Source organism: Pseudomyrmex gracilis, unplaced genomic scaffold, assembly GCF_002006095.1.
Source record: "Pseudomyrmex gracilis isolate BER0280 unplaced genomic scaffold, ASM200609v1 scaffold_20, whole genome shotgun sequence".
Lineage (NCBI taxonomy): Eukaryota > Metazoa > Arthropoda > Insecta > Hymenoptera > Formicidae > Pseudomyrmex > Pseudomyrmex gracilis.
Window position 1 is genome coordinate 255,203 of NW_018020604.1, and position 21,278 is coordinate 276,480.

General features: G+C 42.8%; 1 protein-coding gene across 4 annotated transcripts in view; it reads right to left on the reverse strand.

The window, feature by feature from the left end:
- LOC109851737 (inactive dipeptidyl peptidase 10) overlaps positions 1-19,925 on the reverse strand; it is a 63,588-nt gene extending 43,663 nt beyond the window's left edge. For 3 of the 4 annotated variants that reach the window (XM_020422099.1, XM_020422102.1, XM_020422098.1), the window contains exon 1: positions 19,490-19,925. The gene's annotated coding sequence lies outside the window, so the exon portion shown is untranslated. The remainder of the gene's footprint in view (positions 1-19,489) is intronic. The other variant, XM_020422100.1, reaches the window with a different exon arrangement.
- Between the last annotated feature and the right edge of the window lie 1,353 nt (positions 19,926-21,278).

The following is a 21,278-nucleotide window of genomic DNA, read 5'->3' on the forward strand; positions in this document are numbered from 1 at the left end:
AGCGCCGCGCCCAGCGACGCGGTGTAATATTTTAGACAGCACGATATCGCACGAATAATAATTATTTATTAAATAGGTCTTGAAACGTTCCGAAAAAGAGAATTATGAAAAAGTCCGCGACTCGCGCGCGCGATAAAAAATGTCGCTTAAAAAAAAAAAAGAAAAAAAACCAACACCGGAGCAACGTAATAAATGTTTGAAGAAAAAGATACATCACGTGTGTACAAGTTACTTGCACGCATATCAAGAGAGAGAATGATACCTGAGATGATTTAAAACTTCCCGACAACTGTGTGCTATATCTGTTTTACACACATCAAAAAGCTATTTTGTCCGAAACGACACGTAAAACTTTATGTTGAAACTTCTGCGAAACGTACACATTTAACTTGCATATGACATTAGCACATTCCTTTGTCGGATACTGACGATTTCGTCCGCAGCGATGAGAAAAAAAAAAAAGCAATTCAATTGCGCTATTCTTTCGCGACACAGAAAAAAACTGGAGTCGCTTTAATTAAAGTAGTAGATGTCACAAAAATAAAGAGTTCGTTCAATTGCATACGCGCGTTAATTAATTTAATATCTAGATTTTTCTAAAGCAACTATCTGTTGTAGTTCAGTTAATATTGGATCAACAAAATATATTTCAATCAAACTGATGCTGTTGATTCGACATCATTTTTCATTTTTTTTTTTCATACGTATTGCGACGAACGTAATCGATCGCCCGGGAGAAACTTCGCTATAAATCCCTACGAAGAATCTCCGCCAAGAAATGACACCGAGATGCGCGTCATATCGCGGCCACACACACGCGACGGACTTACTGAGCGAGGCAAAAAGTCGCCCACTTCACAATGTCCTCTTCCCTATACTATGTGGCATCCGACGATGTAGGCCGAGTGCCGATCGGCGAGAATGTACTCTCGAGATAATTTCAAGACGGCTCGGAGATCGCGCCGCTTCGCCCTTTTGCCACGTGTGACGTCAACTCTAATCCTCATCTTCGAAGAAGTGTCGCTTCGAAGTCGGATTTATCTTCCTTACCCACTCTCTGTATTCCGTGGAGAAGCTACCATTTCGGTCGAGATGTGCTGCGTGACCCTCGAGAAAGGATCTATAAGCGCAGAATAGCCGTCACGCATCTTTTCTCTCTTCCTTTTCTTCTTTTTCTCACTTTCTTACGACACGTTTAATTACTACGAATCCATTTGTCAGGTGACTTTCACTTTTGAAACAAGCTCGTACAGTTTTCCGTGAAGAAAAATTGTCCCAAGAGTTGCAAAAAAATCATTTCTTTTAAATATTTTAAACATATTCCTTCCAATTTTTGTGTTACAATAATAATATAGTTTCAATAATTTGTTGCAAATATTTTTTGTTTCAGTTTTCTATTCCTTTCGCCGCAACATATTCAAGTGAAGGATCACACGGAAAACGTCGACAACTTGTCGAAGGTTTCAAACGCGCGTTGTCGCACGACAATACATATGTTACACTATCGTTATAAAGATGAGAATCTCCGAAGAGGACATTTTGCGAAGCGCTACATCCCCAAGCGGCAGCACATCGATACCAAAGTTTACTATCTCGCATCACGATATTGCGAGAGCAACCCCCGCACTGTTAGCTTACGCTTAGAATATATCTTTTACGTGCACGCGCCCTAAAACCCTGTAACGCTTTCTCAACACAACAACGGCTCTCTTGGCGGAAAAATAATTCCACTCCGAGAAATACACGTATCCGCCTTTCTCGTAAAAAGAGAAGAAAGAGAGAGAGAGAGAGAGAGCGCGTTTTCCCATATATTTCTTTCTTTATTTTTCTTTTCTAAAAAAAGAAAAATGTAAACATATTCTGTAACACACACCACTGTGTGTGTTTTAGTAAATCGCAATCTTCACCGTTTGTTAATTAATATCGTTATCGCAAACGGTTTATTTCTCACGTTCTCTCGACGATCCACTTTTGTTAGACAAATAGTTCACGTGACAGATCGCGGAATGAGAAAATAGATCATCATTTAACCGAAGCCCGATCGTGTCTGTCTTTTTGTATCGCATACATCACGTGAGGTTTGTGCCCACACGTGCGTACATCAGAAAGACGGAGAGACGTGTGACATGTGGGAAAAGATGATGATGTGAATACGTCAGAAAAATCTCGATATGCAAATGACAAAGTCGGAATATCTAAAACCTCTGCCAATCGCGGGGCAAAGACCCCGGGCTCTACTATCCGTTCCTTCCTTTTCTTCTTTTTTTTTTTTTTTTTTTTTTTTTTCGTCTTTTCTTCATCCCTTCACATAGAATATTCAATTGCTCGTCCGCCCCGTTTTCGTCGACCAAACCGTGAGTCCCGAAATTCAACTGAAAGCTACTTCACAAAGTTTCACCCTTTTATAGCCGAACTAAAAGCTATCCCCTCTCTTAACCTTTCTCCTTCATTTTCGATTACCGGATATTTGCCGTTCTTGATTTCGCTGATGTTTGCATGCAGGCCGACTCCATTGTTTCCGGTTCCCATTGAAATTGTTGACTGTACAAGCAAAAAAATTTCAAAGCATCTGCTATGCAAATATCACTCAATAAAAAAACAATGCCTCGGATTTTATCTGTAAAAAAAAAAATGTCCGAGCAATAATTTTGTTGCACATTACACTTGTTTTACTTCGTAAACAATGATCTAAAACTTCGTGTATAAATTTATTCATTATACCGAATCTTTTTGTGCACGGGCGCGTCAACGCGCCCTATTTTTCCTTAATTGAGAAACCGACGCGTTGATTTATTATAAAATTTATCGGAAATTTGTCAAGCGATAATCCGCGGTCGACAATGGATTTTGCATCATTTGCACTCGTTGGTTCGCGATATCCATTATCTTTTTTCAGGTGATGAATGACCTTTCTCTCGACTCGTAACTTTTTTTTTTTTTTTTTTTTAATAGGCGGAATACTAACAACCCGCTATTGTCAAACCTCGCGGGTGAATTTTGCATTCGTGACTGCCCGGCAACCGACCGATGTAAAACAATTACGGACGTTGAGCGGACATAACCGTTCTGATTAAGCGCGTGACCGCACAAAATTAGCGTTGCCACGCTAATTACATTGTAATATTCAAGCGAATAATTTTGAAAAACTCCACTCGCCGTGTGCGCGGTCTCTTCTAGATCGTCGCCGTTGGGTTTTGTCGCGCGCAAAACGCTAATTACGCGACCGCCTTGAGCTCACGTCGGCGCGGTTAATTCGAAGCGTCCGTATTAACGCCGGTGTTTGGACAAACCGCACCGACTTCTCGCCGCGCACGATTTAACCGCGCATAGTTTTTGAACGACGCTCAGACTAACTGAATTAACCGCGGAGAAATTTTGTTTCGCGTCGCGCGTTAATTACCCTGCGCGCGCGCTTTTGTTTCTTCGTATAACTCCGTTTGTGTCTATACAAATGCTAATGAAGAACGCGTTCATTCTTTATTCCGTTTCTTCGTATCTACATCTCGGAGACGTAGGTATCTCTCTCGAAAATTTGCATTTTTCTTACGACTACTAATTAATAACAAAGACGCGAATGATGTAACTGATTTCGCGTCGTTCTCCTCTCATCCGACCAAGGTCGCGTAATTTTGCGGTTTTGTTGCGAGAGGATTCGAACGCTCTTCTAAAGTCGAACAATTGCTGCGTAATCAACTTTCTTTACGAAACAAGCTCACGTCACGCTCGTTAGAACCTTTTTTCTTGACTAACTTTACACCTCGATCTTCGCAATATTGGCGAAAAGCGAGTTCAGCTACGATTATATACATTTATATATGGATAACGAGCGCTAATAAAACGGGGAGGTATTACAATCGATAGTTTCCGAGAAAATATATTCCCGAACCGATTTTCGATATTCCCGCCGGCGAATCCGGTGCGGAACCTATCGACGCTATTATATCTGCTCTAATAACGGCGATGGTAATCAGTGCGACTCGCGTTTTACATCGCGTAACGGATTTTGCGGTAAGCCGTTTCGGTCGTTGTCTCGCCGCGGGCGCGACGAGAAAAGATTACCGTTCCTTGGGGCGCGCGACCATTTTATGGTCGACTTAAAAGTGACGGTCTTTCAGTGTCAAGATTAGCGCGTCGGGATTTCGTGCGGTAAGCGTCGTTCTGTGTCTGTTTCTTACGTCGGTCGTTCGCGTTTCCCCAGGAAATTGGGCAAATGTTCTCGAAGATAGATCGCCGGCAAATAAAGCGACGCTCCCAGAGCGAACGGACGCGACAAGTGAAAATGCCTCGGGGCACAATCGAACAAAAACCTATGATATAATTTATGAATCTTTCTTCGGGATTTTTCTCTGACATCCGTCTGAGTGGAGCGCACGATCATTTTATTATTAGATTAATATTATTTCAGTATTTTCAGTATATTTTAAAGAAATATACAAGTCAAAATATCAATTTATCATAAGATTACGGTTGTATGATAATAACGACCTTCCCCGGGAGGTCTGACAATCACACGCAAAGAAGATTGTTTTATCTAAAGATATGTCATATAGTTCGGAACACGGAAGCGAAGAAAAGACGCGCAGAAAAGGTCAGCGTAATGAGCGGGGTTTTATTTGTGGCGCGCGCGCTTTCTTCCAGACCATTGATTTTCATGACCGGCGACGACGGCGGCGACGTGACACGTGCCGTCGTTTTCGTTGTTTTATTTCTATTAACGGCGAAAAAGCGAGTAATATGAATTAGTCAAGACTTCGCGTCTTCTCGCTCTCTCTCTCTCTTGATGTGTAATCTGGCGTGGATCTCTCGTCGCGTTTCTTTCCCACGTCCTTGAATAATATCGGTCGTAGTTCGCCCGTTTGATTGCGCGTTTCCTATAGCTCGCTTTTGGGATTTAATTGAAATGCACGCGAAGGCAAACGCGATTAATCGAAAGGAGAGAGGACAGAGATAGAAGGTGAGGTAACGCAGACTACAAGGGGAAATTCCTCGCCCAGTTTGACGTTTACTTGTTCTGACGTCGCACGCTCTTGCGTTTGTCGCATTAACGGAACGATCGCGTCATGGGAGAGGAGGTGGATGCGTTGCAAGCTTTCTGCATTAACGCATAGAGAAACGGCATCTCGCATACGGGAAAACGCCGAGTATGGGGAAGGCGTAAGTAACCGTATAACGTAGATTTGCATCTCTGGCGTGAACCGGGCGCGAGAATCCGCACGAGGAGCAAACGACCGTTGCACCCGGAGTCCGACCATCACACTTACGCGGATTCTTGTTTAACTATTCACAAGTGCGAACGTAATATCACCGTCGCGGTTCTGCATCTCTCTTTCTCTCCGTTTCTCTATCTGTCTGTCTGTCTGTCTGTGTGTGTGTGTAGATTATAAATTTTGTCCTCCAGGTGACATTTCCGAGGCGCGCAAAACTCCCCGCGACACAAATTGAATTTGTATTTTATCTCCCCGAGTAATCCCCGAGTGTTTCAGTATTTTCGTTTTAAATCAGTGAATATACGCGAAAACGGAAAGAAATTCAGAAAACTACTCGTTAGACGAGTGGAAGCTAAAAAACATTGCGGCTTTTGATTCAAGCAAGAGATTAATGAATGCCCATATTAATGAAGACGCCTTCCGAGTAATTTTTTGGCATTATTTATCGATTAAACCGCGTTCGCGTTGCCGCGGTACGAGCACATCGCGGCGCGCTACACACTGATACACAATATCCCGATTATCCTTCCGCGCGCGCTCTGAACACCGCGGCGTTTTCTTTCATGATCGTGGGTTTCAATTCCGCCGTGAATTTAACGCGAACCGGAGATGAGAACTCCGAAAGAGAGATCGATCGGGTTTGTTTGCTCGCGCGAAACCGTAAGACGCGAACCGCACATCCACACTCGCCCTCTAAATACGTGAGGGTAATATTGGATTCCGCGCGCAGCTCGTTCCGACGATGTGCCGACGCTCGACAACACGAGGTATCCCTTGCATCTCGTTTACATTGCGCAAACGCGTGGTTATCGCCCCGGTATAATACGCGATTTTCACTGGTGATGGTTGTCTGCTGGTGTGGACAAAGCGCGTCGAACGTGCCGCGAGCAAATCCTCCCGTGAGAGGAGGTAGTTTTTCCTCGTGAATATAACTTCGTTTAATATAAAACGAGCCGTTTATATATAAATTTTTTCGCGCGATTCATTCTCCGAAATCGTCGAGAATCAAGTCGCGAACATCAATTTTTCGTTTAACTTTTTTTTACATTTACTTTTTATAAAAAAAAAACGTTTACGATAGTTTAAAAGATAAAAAAAAATATTTTGGATTATATGTAACACGTATTTATTTATTGTTTATAGTTTTAAATAATAAAAGTTTTTACATGCGCGGTGTATAACTTGTTTTATTATATTTTTGTGTACGAATATATTTCTCTTTGTCTTTTTCTCTCTTTCACGCACATATCGCGCGGGCGCGCATAGCAGCGGGAATCATGAAGTTCGTAATGCTTTATGACATCGTTATCGCGAGAAAGATTAAGCTAATCTTTTCGCGGCGCGTCCGTAGTTAAAGATTAAACGTAAGAAGTACGGTAGAACGCCCGAAAACTTGGCTTTATATCCGACGTCGTTATTTATGCAAATGTTCCAGGAGAGAAACGTAAAACTTATTAAAGCCCACCTGCAGACGGCGGAAACGTGTGCCGTCTTGCGTGCCCTATTGTGAGGGGAGCACAAAACTTCAACAGTTATTAGAAGACGTATGGAAATGCGAATGTAATTTTGTAGAGCACACGAACGCGCGACTTCATTTACGTTTTTGTATTTTTGCAAGTAAACGCAATTGTGTGTGTCAACGCGAGCAACAAAGTGACAATTCGAAACGAAATAATCGACGAGAACGCGATGAGAAAGGAAATTGAAAAAAGAAAAAAAAATTCACATTTCCATACAATCCCGCTAATTAAATAAAACGAACTCTCACGCGGCAAACTTGACGAATAAAAACTAAGTTGAGCGAAATAAGATTTCCTGTGCGGTCTCGCGCTTTACTTGGAGCTTTTTAATCAGGCGGCTATTGATGAGAAGAGAACTGGAGAAGAGCCGACAATATAAACTCATGATAGTGTCGAGCTCTCGAGCACCAGCCAAATAGAGTAACTTAATTGTTTCTCCCCCACTAACGTGCTGCTAATGGCTTAGCCGAGGGCGTATTTTGCTAACTAAAGTTTCTCAGGCGCAGTTGGAGAGGCACCGCCTGGAATAAGGCGCCGGTGGTAGTTTATTCCGTGCGCGAGAGTATTAAAGAAGAAGATTCTTAAAACTCGTTACTTTTCTTTCGCGCCGCGAGCTTATTACCGGATCGGTGAATTATCGAGGTCGCGATCGCGCGCGGAAACTTGTTTGAGTTTTTTAGCGATAATGTTTCTTTAACCAGAGAAAATTTGTGTCCTTTGAGAATCGCCATTGTGTCACTCCCGGTTAGGTAGCGACGTAGTTTGTGAAAACACAGACTTGCAGTTTGCTGATTCTACACGTCGTGTATGCATGCTATCCAAGCAGAGCGTTGACACGAAAGAGAGCGAAGAGGAAAAGGCAAAGGACGTGTGTCACACGACGACCCCGTCGACTCGCATTTAAACGCAAAATATGCGAACAAACTCGAAAGTTAATCCTTTCATCTAAATGCACCGCGAAAAAAGCAGTCGCGCCAGGTTGGCGATTGGTAATGATTTTACGCTCTCGCTTCTCGTGTAGCGCTCGCGTTACAATGATACAATTATAAATCTTTATAGAAGTAATAATGACGACGACATAAATCCGGAAAATGGTTGCTTAAAGAATAAAACTTCGCTCGAGGTATAACGAAATGTAACGAGTTTGCTTTTGCACGCGCGCGTTATCAGAAAACGCCACAGGTGCTTCCCCTTCTCGCGCGTCCAGATATCTCATTGTCGTATCGAAAATTGAGCGTGAATATCGTGCATGATTGGGTTCGCGCACGCGAATAAATACGTAAAAAGCTCCACGTGCGCGAATTGCTTAATTCCCTCGAGCGTCGTTGATTTCGGTCTTGTAATGCGCGACTGCATTTTTCCGCTAAAAATGCAATGTCATTTTTTTGCGACGAGAAACTAAAAAAAAGGCACGAACAAAAGAGAGCGAGAGAGAGAGAGAGCAACAAAACGCGTGAATGTTGGCGAAAAGTGGCAACTGTACAAATTATTTTCTTTAAAAGGACCAAATTTTTGTCAGAATTAAATTAATAGTGTAATTTTTCTAGTCATCTCAATTTGCTTTGCGCGTTTCGAGAGATGCGGATTTTCCATGCGCGCGTCGTTAATTCTTGCAATCCAATGACGCGATTCAAACCGGTAAAAATGAGAATAACGAAGGAAGGTAAATTTGATGTATCGCTGCATATAGCACTATAGCTATATTTGAAAACAAAGTGGAAAAGTTTGGAAAATGTTTCTTTTTCAAGGTCACGGACTTACTCGTGCGTGCAATAATTCAAAATCATGTGATATTTTTTCGACCGTCTATGTCTCGGTGACATTTGGGAGAAAACCGCGTGGTCGGTACGTACTTGTGTGTACATATTAATTCAATAACATTAATGCATGTGCGACCAGAAACCGTCAGTCGTGCTGTTTCCCGAGAAAACAATTTTTGCCCGATCATTTTCGACAAAAAAAAAAAAAAAAAAAAAAATATAAAAACCAAACATGCGTCACAACATCGGTGGTCGAGAGAGTTGGTCTTGAAAAAAAAAAAAAAACTGATGCAAATATTAACGCCGCTCTTTGCTCGCATCAAACCGCGCTCTGTTCTTTCCCGTCTATGTTGCGCTCACCCGTAAAAGCTTTCCGTGTTTCAGCGTCTACATCGAGAGGCCCTTGAAAGGGATGAATATTCGCGAAGGGAGGCCTCTCTCTTCTTTTTACCGCGCTCTGTTTCTCGCTGAAAAGGTGTTTTTAACCGTCGCCACTGTCTCGACCAATCTCTCAAGAGGCCAGGCGCTATATGCTAATACAGCACCTCCGGAAACTGTCGAAGAATTCACTTTGGGATTCATCGCGACTCCGCATCGGAAAAATTGCCGTGCATGAATACATTTCCCGACCGACAACGACAGCCTGGAAATGCGTCTCTCGATCGGGTTTCCTCCGTTACGAAACTTGGGTCACGCTTTCATGAAATTGTCATAAAGTTACTTTGTATTTCGGACACAACATAGATGTCTCGCATTTGTTTGTAAATGCATTACGCGCGGAGGTTGATTCCGTTTTGAAATAGTTTTATCACATCCGTTCTCTGGAAAATGGAACAGACACAGAATCCTTCGAAGGTCTCTCTCTCGCTATTAGGTTTCATTCGTTTTCACAGCCTTTTTCCAACGAATTGCAATTTAATTTGCTCGAGAAAAAGAAGAAAAACGCTTACTCTCTATTCGATTCAATCGCATTTGAGGACATAATCCGCCACAATATTGCAACGCGGCGAGCACCACGCACACGATCGATACACCGCCTGTGTGCGTCCGTGCCAGCTGACTTTATACTGACTAATCTCCGACGAGCGTGTACGCGCGCGCATCATGCATACACTGGGAAAACAGAAGAGGAGTGTGACTACTACATCCACTCGCGAGACAATCCGTAGGAAAATCCCGAAGGCCGAATTCGGGAAGTGAAATGTTTCCGAATAGAGCGGCGACGTCAGCGGTGGTTTAATGCGGACCCGCATCCGGGACGACCTCGCAGGCGCCTCGAAACTTCGGGATTGAGAGAAATATCGAATTAGCGATGGATGTGCTACACGATGAACGCGCCAAACTCTCTCTCTCTCTCTCTCTCTCTCTCTCTCTTTCTCTTCCTAGCCGTGTCCTCCTCATCTAACCACCGCCGCGCCACGTCATTCCTCTTCCGCTCCTGTCGCGCGCTGTTCAACCGGGGGCGGACTGCTAATTATTCGGAAGCATTGTCGACGGCGGAGTCTGCCAGGTCCCGACAACGTCTGTCCGCGAGAATACGCGGCAATACAACCGGCTAATTCGCGTCATGAATGTTAATCACCCGGGGATTAATCTGGGAGTAATGCGCCAGAGAGCATTTCCTCCTTTGACCCCGCCCGCTTGTACGGACAAGAGCGCAACGGGACGATAAGCGGCGGCTAACATTATTTTAACAGCTGTGCCTCCCGGAAAAGCGGAACCTTATTATGCAATGAGGAGCGTGTGTAAGAGCCTTTTCGATAAAGCGAATCGTGCGCGCGCGTCGAGAAGATAATCAAAATGGGAGATCCGCGCACACAGCGGGGAAAATGTAAATGTTGAACTTATGACTGACAATATTGCTACACTCTTAGAAAGAATCATAATTACCGTAATTACGTGCACACATGAAGGTAAAAAGTACGAGAAATAGGATAATTCTGTGTTATTTTAAGACATGTTGGTCTTTTTTTTTTTTAAAAAATACAACGAAGCAAAAAGTCACGTAGAGGGATTTTATGAAATTCTTGAATCCGGTGTTCACACAAAGAGCAAGCACTTCTAATAATTGCAAAAACAACCCCATATCCTATAAATATCCTATAAATCGTCAAAATGTCTTACCGTAATCCCATTCGCGAGCTAATTTAAATCGCAGATGCTCGCTGAAATAGTAATAAGTTTTCGCGAATATTTTTAGTGTATATAAGACGGAAGAAGGAAGAAAACTGAGGGAGAGTTGATACGTCGTCAGTGGATTCCTGCGCGCCTCCAGGCTCTGTCGACAGCCGCAAGCGTGCGTCTCACGAAAATTAACGGCTACGTGTCTTATCTTCAGTAGCAGTTCCCTCTTTACTGCCTCCTTGATATTCTCTTGAGAAAGAGAGAAATAAGGTCGGAAGGAAAAAAAAAGAGAAAGAGAATAGGTAGAAAACAAAAAAAAACGACATCTGAAAATCGAAACGTTCCGATTGCCCGAGCCATTTGCTGAGAAAAAGTAGGTTTTGCATGCGCTCTATTATTCTTTGTAGAGAAAAGATTACGTAGATACGATCTATTGCACAAGTAAATAAAATATCCTCGCTACACACAGCCAAGAATCTCATTTTAGTTTATTAGATAATAGTAGAAGAGTTTTCTCCCAAACAGGAGTATCCCTAGAAGTATTCGACGATATATGATCACAAGGAGTATATTATATGAAAAAAAAAGCGTCTTGCTATTGGTCAGCAAGAAAAATTGTTGAATCTCTACTGAATGTTTCGTTTCATCAACATTTTGTTGACAAGATAAAAATCTCACAATCTCAAATCTCTTTTGTAGATTTTCTTCAATAAAAAAACACACACATGGATATCCTGTGTTTTTGCTCGCATTTGTTCAAATATCTTGTTTCATCTCATTTCACAAGTTCATTCAATTGCAGTAATTAATTTCTTGCTATTCTAGCAAATCTTTTTGTATTGTGTGTATAATAAATATATTATTACATACACTTTCTCTCTCTCCTCTCTCTTTCTCTTTCAAAGTTGTACCATAACGAGGTGCTTTTCGCAAACTTGTTCTCTTTTTACACCGAAAATTCGGAAAGTAAATGTGAGTAATAGCAGTCGCAACAAGTTCCACGAGTTCGTTGAAGTATTGTTCTCTCCAGCCGGCGTGATTATAATTACTTCTGTTATATCGAGATTACAGGTCGACATCTCGTGTCAAAAGTATATACCCGCTTTTCGCGGCCGAAAATCTTATTAGTTCTATTAAACGAAACGCTCTCAAGCTCCTCTTCTTTTTTCCTTTTTTTTCTCCTTTTTTTTCTCTCTCTCTAGAAGATATTAAATAAGATAAGTAGACGACGCGATATAAGCGCAAGTATGTCGGGAGGATTTAATGGGATTTGCGGTTGCGCGCTGGTCAGTTTACGGCTGCGCGCCACACAACACAACGGTGGACTCGCAGCGAACCGCGACGATGAAACTCTACCCTCGGTCTTCTCAATTATAAATGTCGTTAATTATAGTCCCGTGCGAGCACTTAGGCCGACACCTAAGCCTCGACGTAACCGGGATGATGACTTGGCTCGCTCTACTGTGCTCGGAATTGTTGTTTTCCTGAGGCACACGTCAACCAAAGAGCAACGCCATTCAATAACTTCTCCCGAAACACGCGAAAAAAAAACGCATATGTGTGAGAGACTGGATGAAAGAGAGTGCGCAAAAGCGATTGTCGGGATATGGACGTTCCGTGAATTCTTGCGAGACGAAAAACTGTCGGGCGCGGATCGATCGAAACGAGCGGTTTGCTTTCTAAATTGCCGCTATTCCGCAGAGAAAATGATTTCCGGCATTTGGATCGCGTCGTCGTCGCCTCGCGAGTGTGTCAACAAGAATTGGCGATATCGAGGATGAGGAAACGATTTCGTTCGAGAGAAGAAACACATTGAAAACTTTTCTTGCCTATGAGAACGCGTGCGCGCGCGCCAAGATACCACGGTGCTTCATCTTCCGACAATATCGTTTGACAGTTTCTCGCTATACGAATAACGTAACCGACGTTATTATTTTATTCTTCCTCTCTGCGCGCGTGACCGATGATTTAGAGACGGATTATGGTTTCCATGAATATTTCTCGCGTTGCGAGAATCCGGAGGAGCTCGATGATAAATTGTCCGGCTGAAGCGCAACAACAAACTCGCGCGGGTGTAGGTACGCGAGCAACTGCGGTGAAACTGCGTGCAAGCGGCGGAATATTAATTCCTTCTTCACCCGAGTACATACACACGCGATGAAACCGGCGTGTCATCAGCAGAATTCATTTACTGTTCGCGCGACGCATTCCGTATTCAGCGCGAGAACTCCGGCGGCGAACAAAGCCCACCTTCGCAACGACGCCGCATTACGCTTTGTTGGCCGTCTGCTTGTTCTTGTTTCGATCTTTTGTGTGTTTTTTTTTATCGTTTTTTTTCTTTTTTTCTTTTTTTTTTTTTTAAATGAAAAGCTCCGAGATATATCCGCCGGAACGAGCGTCAAAGTTTTTGGAAATCGCGCACGGAGGAATGCGGAAAGTTCGATGTTTCGTTCTGCCCGTCTTCTCTGCAGATCTCGCGAGTTTTCTCTTCACGAAGAGACGCGACGTTCGAGAGAGAACTTTTGGTTCCGTGTTCCATCAAATAAGTTTATCCGCTCCAGAAACAAGTCACACGAGAGAGGACTCTCTCTCTCTCTCTCTCTCGGCGATCGCGCAGAGCGTAATTAACTCGCACGGCTAGGCGTATATGTACGAATTACGCTCTCGCGAATCACAATTCGCATTACATCGTGTCGGTAAACAACCGACGCGCCCGCTGCAGTTGACAATGCAGCAGCATCAACACAAATGTTGCAGCGGCGAGAAGTTGCTACACGAGAAATTATTATTTAAACGAGAACTTTGCATTTAACGTTATTACGTACATTCCGTCGAACATATGTCCATAACAAAAAAACAGAATTCTGGAAAACACTGTCACAACCATTCAGAATTATTTCTCTTGATGTAACAGCGCGAACATAAAAACAGAAAATAAAAAAAACAAAATAATATTTTCTGACCGCGGAATAAATAATAAATTATATATTTTTCTATTAACGCGATAAATTTGATGAAAGTGCGAAACGTTGCGCGTTTGTCTCTCTTTACATTTATACTCTCCGACATTTCACTCGACGCTGTCAAAGGAGCAATAATTCGTCATTTTCGCCTCGTGGCGAAGAGTGCAAATCCTAGTTTCTCCCGCAGGTGAAAACCGAACTTTATACGCGAACTTAGTGTCGTTTCGTGTTATGTACACGCACCTTGCACATTTCTGCTTTTACTTACTTTCCCGCGTCGCGCGGCGAAAACTCGCGCTGTTTCCAAAATGACATTTCAGTCGCGTGTTAGCGACCGCGTGACTTAACGCGATTAATTAGCTAAACGCTCGAGAGACGTTTATTAGATCGTCGGAAACGCAACGACGACGACGACGTGGCGCGAGATTGCGTTTCGTCGACCGCGAGAAGATCCGCGCTAGTGACAAATAGTAAATAATTTTCGCATTTTATTTAAATGTAAATCATCAGTCTTAATTCTTCTTTTCATAACATTGAAATTCTCAGCACGTGAAAAACATGGCGCGCGTCATTTACCGGGCGTATTTTCCGAATATTTTTTTTATACATCCCAATATTTTTTATATATACATCCTTTTCCGGTGTGATGACGGGAAAAAAAAAACTAATAATCCTTTCCAATGCGCGTACAAATTCTCGTGGCTTGCACAACACCCCAAATAAATAATACGCTCCAAGATTTATTGCAATGCGCGATATATGATTGCGATGTGCGATTTGCGCGGCTGTGTTTGCGAAGCTCATTATTGCGAGATGATTACAATGTAATGGATTACAATGTAATCTGGTGAAATGAGATCATCACGCGCGCAAAAAAATTACTGATGACACGCGCGAGGACGTGTGTAATTTCGCCACTCGCGAGATAATAATTCGAGTGGGTAAATATGCGAAATACACAGCCGCTAGAATAAATCATTTTTCGACAGAAAAATGATTGTAATGTACGGATTGGATTTCATGTCGCTTATTGTCGGTGGAATTATTGCAAACTCCCAACTTTCGCTCTCTCTCTCTCTCTCTCTCTCTCTCTATCTATCTATCTATCTATCTATCTATCTATCTATCTATCTCTCTCTCTCTCTTCTCTCGACAGAATGACAGAAGATCTAATTGACAATAATGACGCACTATTAGGTTTATTACGCTAAGCATATATCGGAAATAGGCCGGTGCGCGTAATCTGTCGCGCTAGTTTCCAGCAAATCTTCGATAATTAAATGGCATTATGCTTTGTCGTTAATTAATCGGTTATGAACGTCGATGAGAAGTTTGAACAGCAACACTTTATTCCGTCATTTGATTGGATACTTTCCCTCATCCTCGAATCCCTTCTCTTCCCTTATTTCGTCCGGGCTCGGAGTATCCGGAAATATCCGCTTTCCTTGTCATCGATAGCGTTGTCGCTGAAATTCCCCGAGTTCTGTCCGATATCGGATCCAGAAACCACATACTGATGATAATAATAATAATAACACAATAATAATAGAAAACGTAAGATATCCGAAAGAGAGAGAGAGAGATCAGAACAAGTTGTGTTCTCTCAACGTTGAACTTGTATTGGACAGAAGAGAAAAAGTTCACAATCGTTGAAAGCGGATTGGCTATAAACAAAAACAAAAAAAAAGTTTTCGCAGAAATATCATTTCTGAGCGCGCTAAAAATTTGTTTAGCGCCAAGATAATCTCGCGGAAAAATATATGTATGTACATGTATACGCAACTTATTACAGCGGAAAATTTCTCGTATTAAATTAGAACGCGTCATCGCGGGATTTCTTATTCGGGAGAGCGAGCGAATTTAATCGGCATCGATCGCGTTTACCGCCATTCTAACGCGAATTATTACTGTTTGCAATTTCCGCAGCCGCTGTACACGCGCGCTTTGTTGGGTTACGGCGTCCCAATTCTCCGCACATTACATTTGCGTTCGCCGGGAATATAATGAACGTATCGCGCGATAAGATTTAAAACTCGGAGAAGAGAGAAAACCGCGTGCGTTTGCTCGATGTTAACGGGCATAAGAAGCCTCATTTTCCAGCGCGCGCGCGCGCGCGTTAACTTTTATTCAAACTGCAATTTGCAGACCGCGTTAGCGCGTCTGTTTCGCGAAACGCGGACGAGGTGGAAATCACGCGAGTCGGACTCGCGAAATTAATGGTATTAATGCTTTTGCGCGCGCTCTCGCGTTGATGCGCACACTACAAACGCGTTCCGAACTGTCGTCGTCCGCAAATGCGTATAAAATTAACTCTGTCGCCGACCGAGATATTTTTGCGCGCGCGCTCTATCTCTCTCTCTCTCTCTCTCTCTTTCTCTCTCTCTCTCTCTCGTATTTTACAAATATTTTTCCGTTTTTAAAAATCTCCATTAAGGACGAGAGGAAGCGATGTGAGATAACGGTACACCGTAAACAAGGCGTTTTTATGCTGTACATTAATCCGTGTGAACGTCGTGAGATTCAAAAAGTTTACGACGGGAAATTAATACTCGCGCAAGACCGGAAATAACAGGCCGTGCGCATTTGCTCGGGAGTAGAAACGCGCGAATCGAATGCGCGATTTTTTTTGTTAAAGGAAATTAGTGTGCCCCTGTCAAGAGAAATTATGGCTCGTTCCGCGAGGCGGTCAGTGTTAGGAATTCGACATCACCGATTCGATGTCCGATACGAGAGAGAGAAAGTAACTTTGTCAGCGCCGCACGCGCGGTTACCGAAGTTGAAAACTCGTGTCACTCGATTAGTCGGAATTTCTCCCGGCGTAAGGTGCGCCACCATAATTCAGACAGCTTTGGCTAGTTTAATTAGGTACTTGCGCGCGCATGTCGATAACGCAATTATCGGGAATTATCGCATCAATTTAATACGCTTAGCAAAGTTTAAACTATATACTGAGTTATTTGCCTTTTTTTTTTTCGTTATTTCAATGTAATTCTCGAAATAAACGCGCTCTCTCTCGGAAACACGACGCGTTGAAAAGTGTTGAGTAAAATATGTACGATATATAACGAAGGAAGAAAATGAGAACTTGTAGATAATAAACGATTATGACGAGTTCGTATTATTCGCGGCGGACTAATTTGCCGCTCTCATTATTTCAAGATATAAACAAGAGATTTTAACGAACGTTGTTGTCTCTTCCTTCGCATTGTCTTAAACGGCTACGAGAAGAATGGAACGAGCCTATCTCCTGGGAGTCGTCGTGTTTTTCAAACGACTATACCTCGAGCCTCGAGTAATCTTCAATGCGTCGTCGCTCGGCAAATATTGCTCCGCGAATCTACAAGAGTGTTTTATTTCAAATATCAAGATAGATGAAAGCTGTACGATATGTGACAAGCAAAAGTAAATATCAAAAACCCTTTCCAATCACAATAATTGTTGTTTTATGTTACATATATATACATATAGCATAAAAATATAAACTGCAAAAGATGATGCAAGTATCTCGTTCTTTCTCTCTCCTTCTCTATTTTTTATTTCACTTGTTACTTGCACTTTGTTACTTTTATTTTATATTTAAGTTTTTACTACTAAAACTCATGTGTATTTTGTTCTAAAAAAATGTAAGATAATTCCTCGATATTTTTTTTTTTTTTTTTTATAGCGCAACGCGTGTGTTTTATGTTTACTCGCCGAAGCGTCACATATTGGAAAAATTTTAATCTGTATTGATAAATTTTCGTAAAACGTCATGAGGTAGCGTGAACTTCTCTCGTTTACACGCGCGCAATTTCTGTCCGCGCGGATTCATCAAAACCCCTCGCCGTGCCGACCAAAATTCCTCCGAGGTAATAATAGGACGGACTGACGTTTTCACGTCCACGCGTATTGTGCGCTACATCATGATTCATGTTTGGACTTCCACTAATTAATTCGCGCGTCGTCTGTATCGTTGCAAGAGCATCATGTCGGGCGCATAGACCGAATGTCAGAGTCGAATTGCGCGCCCAAATATAACGCACACGAGTGACAAACGAGCTAATCCGAGAGAGAAAGACGTTTCTTTGATCAGAGATCGTATACGTCAATTTTACATTTGAAAGCGATAAGAACCAATGGAAGAGGAAACGTGTATCTTCCCCGTGACAAAAATGGATAATATCAAAGCTTGTTGTATTGAAAATAATATATAACAAAGAAAGAGGTCTTTACTCGAGCAAAAACAGAGGATATTGTCTACTTTTTTTTACGAACAATAATAATAACTAATATATAACAACATACGATCGTCGATGCGAAAAGCCGATTTAATAAAAATAAGTTACTTTATGTTGTTATAATAAAGTACCTTTCTGTTATACATATTCAAAATCTTATAATCCTTCATAAAAAAACGGGATTTTTCAATCCTCTTGGAACATCTCTCTCGGAACGACCATTTTATACAATAAAATCTTCTTCCAAATTTACACGCTTCTATTAAAGATATTTATGGATTTATAATAATCACGTTAATCTTCTCAATTACACGGTGAGGATTCTGCAGAATCTTTCGCGTGAGAAAAATGGCTCGTTTTTTTTTTTTTTTTTTTATACCATCGCGAGATTTAAATTCCTGCCGAATTAGGAAGAGACTAACAAGAACTGTCGACAGTTCTCACGCGATTCCGTGCAAACGAGGACGAGTCACGCCAGAGCTAGACGATAAAAAGGACTGGTGAACATCTTCAGCGGAAGATATCGTCTGAGGAGAAGAAGAAGAAGAAGAAGAACAGTCAAATCTTAGCGTTCCTGAGAAGCCGCAAAGCAGCGGAAAGCCGATCGTTGTCGCCGACGACGCGTCTTATCTCAAAAGCGATGGATGGTCTCCGAGGATTGCGCCGGATTGTTCGACTAGAAACTAGAGAGACATTGCTGTGCGTGTCATTGACAGAAGACAGCAATATCATCACAAAAGTATCACGTAGCAACAGAGACTACGTGTGTAGAATCATATGATCCGAATAAAATTAAGCGAATTTTGCGAGTTTTTTTTGTTTAATATTGTGTGCATATACAACGGGAAAAAAAAAATTGGATCGGAAAGTCGATCGACTTCGCGATTGCTCCGGATGTGGGAAATATCACGGGAAACGTAATTCATCAAACGGTTTCTGGGAATCGCCGTTTTCTAGGACCAAGTTTCTCAAAGTAATCTTCTTGACTTTTATTATATGGCGAGGGAAGAGAACGTCTTCCAATCAGCAGTCGCGCGGAATCTGCAGCTTGAAAACTGCACGAGTTCTCTCTCACGCGTAATTATAACCAAAGATAAATGAGCGAGCTCGTTATCAAATAAATTTTGCAGTTTTGTCAAAGAGCAGTAATAAGTTTGGATTTGTATTTTTCAGATTACAGAAGCAATGGGAGAAGAATAAAATTTCTTCTTGAGAACGAGAGACATTTAACGAAAGAAAAGTAGAAAACTAAATGTCACTAACTAAAAAAGTTCATTGTTTTTTTTTCTTTTTTTTTGTGTATAAAAGAAGTACAAGTTGAACGCTATCGTCTCGAAAGCTTTGTGTTGGGGGGATTATACACAAGTAAAAAAGAAAAATATTTTCCATTATCTCACACAGTAACATCTTTCTTTTCAACCGCAATATATCCACCAAATTCTTTAAATGCTTCGAGTAATTAAAATCCACTACTACGTGAAACTCGCAAATACATTTATTTCGCGCACGTAACTTCAACGAAAATCCATCTAAAAGTTGCGGTCTCACGCAGCAGAACGAAACAGAATCGTTCTGCGCGCGGCTCGATCGTGTCAACTCTCGATAATCGCGTTATTTGTCTTGTCGAAGTTTTAATCTTTTTACATCCCGCAAAGTTCCACTGGCTCTCTCTCTCTCTCTCTCTTTCTTTTTTCTTACCTTAACAAATGCGAGCACGAGCCGACAGCCACGAAGGACAGGAAGACTGTAGCTGGACGATCCTGCTGGTTGCCTCGAGGGAAGCTCGCCCGGGCGGCATGGCTCCCACCTCTTCACGTCGATCCTCCTGTTGGCCGCTGTTGCCCAGCGCAAAAGGATGCCCACCGTTAGTCACTATAAATTCCGCGTTTTTTAACTGTATACTGCCGTATCGTCGGCAGTTTTACATCATCTTTAGCAACGGTAATCTCACGCACCCCCGTGTAGTGTTACCATTCGTGTAGCTTGCAAACGTGAAATGAGAGATAGAGAGAAAGAGAGAGAGAATCGCGTTTTGTATCTTCGTCGTAACGCGCCAAGAAGTCAGATCGCGTCTCTCGGCGAGAAGACGACTTGACCGGGTGTCGTCGCACCACGTCGCGTCGCGCCGGCTCTCATCGAGGACGCGAACGCCGCGCGATTCGTTCGATCGTCGACTCTCGACGACCAGAAGACCGAGAAAGAAGAGGGAAGAGAGAAGGGGTGAGAGGACGAGAGGAAGAGAGAGAGAAAGAGAGAGAAAGAGAGAGAGATAGAAAGAGAGAGAGAAAGAGAAAGATAGAGAGAGGCAGAGGGAGGGTCGTTGGCAGGATCACCACGTTGAAGGAGAAGCAAGGAAGCTTCGCCTCGCGCGTGTGAAAAAGACTCAACGACGACGACGATGATGATTACGGCGAAAACGATATTGTGCAGAGTCCGTATGACTGTTGAAGGATCAAAAGAGAAGAGAGCGCACAGAGAGACCCGGGCACAGGACACGATGGCCCGGCCATCACTGCGCCGGCAGTGAGGCTACACCGCAGCCTCGGCCTCCTGGCACTCCCTCCGCCTCGCTCTCTCCTCCGCCCGTCTCGCTCTCGCGCTTCGCCCGTCTCTCTCTCTTGGCTTTTCCGTCTCTCTGTAATGTTCTCTTCCACCCCCGCCGCGGACCACCATCCCCCGATGCTCGCCGCGCATCCCGTTGCTCGCGCGCTCTTTCCCTCGCGCTCGCGTCGGCGCGAATTTGGAAGAACCCTCTCGACGCGCGTTTCAACCTCTCTCCCTCCTATTTCTCCTCGCTCTCTCCGGCGTTTCCTCGTGTACACATCTCTCTTTCGGAGAGTTTAAATGCGATCTGCTTTATAGCTTTTGGAAATTTATCCGCCGGCGCACTTTTGGAGTGTCGCCACGTAAATTTCTCTCTTTCTATTTCCGGGCGCGCTCTCTCTCTCTCTCTCTTTCTCGCTTTCTCTCTTCTATTCATTATACGTAATTTGCTTGTGTTTCCTCTCGATTTCGCTTACATTTTTCCATGCGCGATATTTCTCTGTTCTCTATTCTCGCGAGCACATATTCGCTCGACGCGCATCACTTTTTAACCACTGTTGCTTTGCCACCCGTATTGCATTCTGCAATATTTCGTCGAACCGTTTGAACACACAGCTGTCCAATTTCTTTGTATCAAATATACGTTCTTTCCTCCGTTTTCTCTCTTCATCCTTCGTCCGTTTTTCGAAACTCGCGTTATCCTTTCTCCGCGGTTTCTGTCTTCTTTTCATCCTCCATCGAGTCCCATTAACTATACGTTGTATTCTGTGTGTTTCTCTCTCTCTCTTTCTATTTTCCAGATCTTTTATCTCTCTTTCATCCACGTCTCCGTGTTCTGAGTGTTTCATCCCCTTTGTTTTGTCTAATTCACATTTCCGTCTTTTCTTCCAACAGCGCCTCCGCGTCTTTACATCCCCGTCGCGCGTTTTACCGTAAAAGTCAA